General features: G+C 43.2%; 1 long non-coding RNA gene across 1 annotated transcript; it reads right to left on the bottom strand.

Moving 5' to 3' along the window:
- Nucleotides 1-2,633: 2,633 nt before the first annotated feature.
- Nucleotides 2,634-3,851, bottom strand: LOC132025176 (uncharacterized). The gene is made up of 2 exons (XR_009406451.1): nt 3,587-3,851; nt 2,634-3,010 (listed from the first exon to the last, which is right to left on the bottom strand). It is a non-coding gene; the product is annotated as an uncharacterized LOC132025176 (long non-coding RNA).
- Between the last annotated feature and the right edge of the window lie 2,461 nt (nt 3,852-6,312).

Below are 6,312 nucleotides of genomic sequence, written 5' to 3'. Positions count from 1 at the left end.
CATATCAGACCCCTGTGCCCAAGGACTGAACTTTCCCCCACCCTGCTTTGGTTCCAGAAACTGCCACCCTGCTTTAGTAACAGGAACCCATAAATACCCCTGCCTTAACTAAGCTCGGAGTCCAAGTCCCTACTCCGCTGCCTCGGGTATACGTGGGCCTAAGCTTAAGCATGTCACCTCGGGGTGCAAGTCCCTACTCCTCTGTGTCGGGTATACTTGGGCCGAAGCTTATGCTTGTCAAATAAACCCTCCTGTGATTGCATCGGTGCTTGGCTCCTTGGTGGTCTCTCAACGCGAAAACTTGGGCATAACAACGTATATAAGGGTTATTTGCTCTGGGATAAGTATTATCAGCAAACAGAAAATAAAGATGGTATCATGGCTTTTTGTGTAATTAACAAGAACATAACAGATCATACATGTAAAAATAGCCCGAGTATGATTCTCTTCATCTTGGAACCTGAAAGTCTATACTTTCATAACCTTAGCTTGGTCTAAATGAAGGAAATGTAGGGTGCCTGACTGGCTTAGTCAGAAGAGAATGTGACTCTTGATCTCAAGGTCATGAGTTCGAGCCCCATGTTGGGTATAGAGAGTAATAAAAAAATAAATAAATAGTGGCTCCTGGTGGCTCAGTTTGAAATGCCAGTTGAATATTACCCCCACCTTAAAAGACCACCAGAGACGTGAGTCAAAGCCAATCAGCAAGGGTAGTTTATTGCAGGTTCAAACCTGGACCTCTGCGCAGCTCCTTGCCGATAACGCCGAGAGGTCCGAGAGGTCGGGAGCTGGGTCGGTGCAGGATTTTTATAGACAGGTACAAACAAGTTTCGGGTGGGGCTGAGCTGATTGATTGATAGTTTGAACACAATTGGGAGTCTCCTGGTGGAATGTTACATTCCTGCTATCAAGCATCCCTGTTAATGAGATTTAGGTTTAGAAGTATTTACTTTTCCTTCTACCTCTGCCTCCTTGGGTTTTTCATGGAGGGGAGGGTGACATTAGGGCTATTGATAAGGTAACTTCTTTGTTGTAAATCTCAAGGACATTTGCAAACCAAGGGAGACTCCTACCTTGCAGGACTGGGATCTCTGCAAGTTAACTATTTATCATTTTATGGCAGTCCGGGGTGCCTGAGGAATGCTACACATATGGAGGGGAGCGGGTGAAGGGGGGGTGTAAGGCGCCAGCTTTTGCTTTGTCCTCAGCCAGCCTCCTGCTCCTTCAAGTTGGGTAAGCCTCTGCCTTTTACCCAGGTCATGATCTCAGGGTCCTGGGATTAAGCCCCACATCAGGCTCCCCACTCAGCAGGGAATCTGCTTCTCCCTCTCCCTGTACCCCTCCTCCCTGCTCATGCTCTGTCTCTCATATAAATAAAATCTTTAAAATAAGTGAATAAATAAACAAACTTTAAAAAGTAAGGAAATATATAGTGATCCACAACCTACATTGAAGTGTAATGGTAGACATTTTTCACTTATCCCATTTTTTTTTACTTATCACATTATCAAAGATTATAAAAAAATTATCACATTATCAAACTCCCCATAGTAGTGAGGACACTGAGAAATTTGCTAATGGTCTACATTGGTGGAAATCTAACTTGCTAAAACCTTGCTCAAAGGGAATTTGGCAATGGATATTAAAACTTAAACTAGAAACTAGTCATTACTTTGACTCAGCAATTTAGTTTTCAAGGATTTGCTTATGAAAATAACCAGAGTTAGATAAGAAGGTTTCCCATTCATTCCTTCAAATAACAAAAAGCTGAAGAGCACTAAAATATCCAACAGTAGGGGAATACATATATGGTATAAACATCAAATGGGACACAATGCAGCTGCTAAAAATATTGTTAAATAAGGTCTAGTGGTATACAAAATTGTTTATGATATATTTGAAGGAAAAAAGCATACATGTATACATGTGTATTTATACATGTAAAGGCATACATGTATAAATACATGTAGAAAGGCAGGCAGAGAGAGAGGAGGAAGCAGGCTCCCTGCTGAGCAGAGAGCCCGATGCGGGACTCGATCCCAGGACCCTAAGATCATGACCCGAGCCGAAGGCAGCGGCTTAACCCACTGAGCCACCCAGGCGTCCCCACATTTGTATGTTTTAAAAGCTATAAAAAGTATATAACAAAAACTTTCTGATAATTCCCCTGGAATGGTAATCGAATACACGTCATTATTTTTCTTCTCTATATTTTTGTGTACTTTGGAAATTTTCTACAATAAACAGGCAGCGCTTCCGTAATTAAGAAAAAAAAATCTTGGAGCACCTGGGTGGCTCAGTCAGTACAGTATGCAACTCTTTTTTTTTTTTAAAGATTTTATTTATTTGACAGATAGAGATCACAAGTAGACAGAGAGGCAGGTAGAGACAAGAGAGGAGGAAGCAGGCTCCTGGCCGAGCAGAGAGCCTAGTGCGGGGCTCCATCCCAGAACCCTGAGACCAGGGCCTGAGCTGAAGGCAGAGGCTTTAACCCACTGAGCCACCCAGGCGCCCCACAGCATGCAACTCTTGATCTCCGCCTTGTACATTTGAGCCCCACACTGGGTGTTGAGATAGAGTACTTACAAATAAAATCTTTAAAAAAAAAAAATTCTTTGTTTTTTCTTTCTTTCTCTCTTTTTTTTTTTTTTTTTTTTTTTTAATCCAGGCCTTTCTCAACTGACTGTCCTAATGCAATAATGACAGGAATGTAGTAGGAGACGGTTTGCAACAGTGTTGCAATTGTGTTCAGATCACACTTGCTGCTGCACACTCGTGCAGACCCTTTGTCACACTGGCTCTCGGTCTCCGCAGAGCTTCCTCTCCCCGGGCAGCGTGCAGTCCAAGGAGGGCCTCCCGCTCTGGCCCCCAGCCACCACGCCTTCCAACACCCTGCTGGAGGAGCAGAAAGGCCAGTTCCCCACTAACAGGCAGATGGTGAAACATCCTCTTGGCGCTTGTAAATTCAGCCATATTGGTGCAGACACAGTTGAAAAAAGGCAAGCAAGTTCTGCAAGGCAAAATTAGTCCTCACTCAAGGGAGTGCTGTGCCATGCCAGCTGGCATTTCCTGCCATGCCCTCAGCCTGTTCAAGGCTGAGAAATTAAGTGGATGATGTGCAAAGTGAGGCTCTGTACTGGGGACGACGGGGGCATCTCAGCAGGTGCAGAGGTGGGCTTCGAGCCCTGGGACTCTGAAACCGTGCCCCACAGGGTTAAGGAGGTTAAAACCGGCCCCAGCAAGACCTCCTCTGATTCCCCCTCCTTTTTGCAAGGGAATGTGAACCTTATCTTTTGGAGGCAAACAACAGGAAGAGCTCCAGGCCAGTTTCGGCCAGTGTGGGCCTGACCACAGACTCACACCTGTGGGCATGGACCATGGGGTGTCCACAGTTACCCCTACCTCATTGTAATGTTAAAGACTCCATCCGAGGGGAGCTCACGCTTCATTAACACAATATAGGATGCCTGTATGGCCATGTGTTCCCAGAACCCCTGCCCAGCTTTATGCTGGCCTTTACCTGCAGTGACAAAAACTCCCCTTTCTGACCATTCATCTTACCCCTAAATAAGAGAAATGCACTCACCCTCACACAGGGAGCCGTGGCTTTGGAAGTTAGTGCCTGTGATCTTCTTTTCTGCAAATAAAGTTCCTTAAGGGTGACAACTCCACCTGGTGTAGTCTCTTATGTATCAATTACCAAGGAACCAACTCAGCTTAGCTCGGTTACAAATACGCTGTCAGGAAGCAGAAAGATTTCCACAGAACGGTGAAGTGGAAGGAATTCTGGACTGTGAGTCCCGGGAGCCATTCTTCGGTCTCCCTTTCCCTCTCTCTAAATTCTAGTTCCTTCTTCTAGAAAATAGTGGGATGGATGGGGGGGGGGGGGCGGGGGTTGATAGAGGGAATGAACTGTAAAAGTTGCTTCCAGCTTTCAAAACCATGAAAATGATTTGTAATGAAGTGATACACAATACATTTCATTCAATACAAACTGTACCTAGCAAGCAGGAGCCAAGGGAAAAACAAAACAAAACAGAACAAAACATTGCCCACCCACAGGACTCACAGTCCAAAGCATTGACAAATTTCCCAGTTCCAATATTTATAACTGTTGACTACACCATTTATTTAAGAAAATATTTTTCAGGGCACCTGGGTGTCTCAGTGGGTTAAGTCTCTGCTTTCTGCCCAGAGGTCATGATCTTGGGGTCCTGGGATTGAGTCCTGCATCAGGCTCTCTGCTCAGCGGGGAGCCTGCTTCCCCCTCTCTCTCTGCCTGCCTCTCTGCCTACTTGTGATCCTCTGTCAAATAAATAAATAAGATCTTTTTAAAAATTGGTAAAGCGATCTTAGAAAGAATCAATTTCATTTCAATCCTTTCATGTTACATAAAGCAACTGTGATTCAGAGAGGTTGAATAGGGCCCCGAGACCCCTAGAAGCTATTTTTTTTCTTACATATGCCCATAGATCATTAGAAAATGTAACGTACTTTCCTGAGGGAAAAAAAATTCTTTTCCTAAATCCTGTGGAAATTATTTCTACGATTTCTATTATTTTGAATCTTCTATTTCCTTCTTATTGAAATTTGACTGCCATTACATAAAGTCTTTCCAAAAAAGAATCTTGGCATTTTGGCTACATAGCCCACTTGATCCTTGCCCTTGCTTCTTTGCAAAACCCATTGTGACTGCTCCAAGTAAACTTAGAATCACCCTTTCTGTGTGTACAGGCCATGCAGCCTGTTTTCTCTGTTTTTCTAACCACCTTTGGCTAGTAGGAAAAAGTGCTTTCAACTTTAGACAAGCCAGGCTTGGTTCATTGACTCCAATCAGACAAATACCTTCTCTGGAAATCAAGATTCTGGATATGCAAATGTGTGCAGAGCAATGAGACAGAAGGAAAGGGCACTCTTAGAGAATAGAGAGAAAGCAAACCAACATTTATCCCACGCTTTCAGTATGCCCATGGACTCCCCTAATCTTCACAACAATGCTGTGAATTAGATATTATTTTTCTAAAGGTGAAAAAGTCACCAGAGAGGAACTTGCCTGAAGTCCCACACCCAGGAGATGATGGAGTTGAAATCTGAACCCAGGCCAGTCCACTTCCACATTCTTTCCAGTAAATCAGCCACATTCTTGCCCAATCATGGTCTTTCCGACTTTCAACTGATAGAGTACCTCTTGATGTAAAACAAGCAAATAAAAACAACAAAGCAAACACCACCGCTCTGCAGATTCCTTTAAAATGGTATAGTCACGCATATGGTGAAAAGCAATCCATTATGCAATTCACTGAATGTCTAAGAGGTGTGACCAACGCATCAATTGCTTCAATTGTTAAGACTCATCCCAAGTAAGGTGAGTGATGCTTTAGTCCTTCCTAAGGAACTTAATAAAGACAAAGAAGAGCTGTATAGATTTTATTTCTATAAAAACTTCCCTCTAAATCCAATCTCCTTGTAATTGATCAAGCCATTTTTGTGGCTTTTTTTCAGATTAAAGGTTTTGTGTTCTCCTTTACCTCTGTCCTCTGGCTTTTTTTCAAGCATTTTTCCAGTCCACTGACAGTTCAGAACAGATGTAGATGCTGGCCTGCTCCCAAAACCTTGCTGCTAAATCATGACTCCACCATTCCCCATGGACTGAGTAGTGCCAAAGTAGAAAATGACTTCAGCCCACAGCAGAATCTATGTTGCTGCCAATCCGGTTTAAGCCCAAAGAAAGCAATTCTATTTGCAGCACCTTTTTTTTTTTTTTTTTAATTTCCAGTTTATGCCGAGAAGGTATAGTACATCACATTTTGATGATTTGTACGGCACCTCTTAAGGCCTGTCTCTCCCCCTATGGCCCCAACATTGTCATTGATCAATTCCCCAGACTGGAAGAGCTAGGGCAGGGAGAAAAAAGCAAAGTCTTCAGGATATCAGAGATAAGCAGATCAACAGGAACTCAACAAGAAAATAAAATGGATCTCTTAAAAAAAAAAAAAACTGCAAATCATTTAAAATACGAAGAAAGTAAGAGGATATGAGCCAGAAGATTGATATGAGATACCTTTGGCTTACTCACATGTAATACTGTCAGCTGTATCACTTCTCCATCACTGATGGGTACAGGAAACTGCACTGTGTTGATAAAGAGAAGATGACAAAGGGAACAGTGGTCAGTAACTTAGCCCGTTATTACAGCAGAACTACCCCAGAAAACCCTGGGCTTAAAAAACTGCAGCATGCAGGTAACAGCAGAACGCACAGAGACCAAGAAGTACTGTTACAACGTCGGATTCCGGAAACAGGTGGAAAATA

Source organism: Mustela nigripes, chromosome 9 (assembly GCF_022355385.1).
Source record: "Mustela nigripes isolate SB6536 chromosome 9, MUSNIG.SB6536, whole genome shotgun sequence".
In the NCBI taxonomy this organism is placed as follows: domain Eukaryota; kingdom Metazoa; phylum Chordata; class Mammalia; order Carnivora; family Mustelidae; genus Mustela; species Mustela nigripes.
This window is presented reverse-complemented; position numbering and strand designations above follow the sequence as displayed.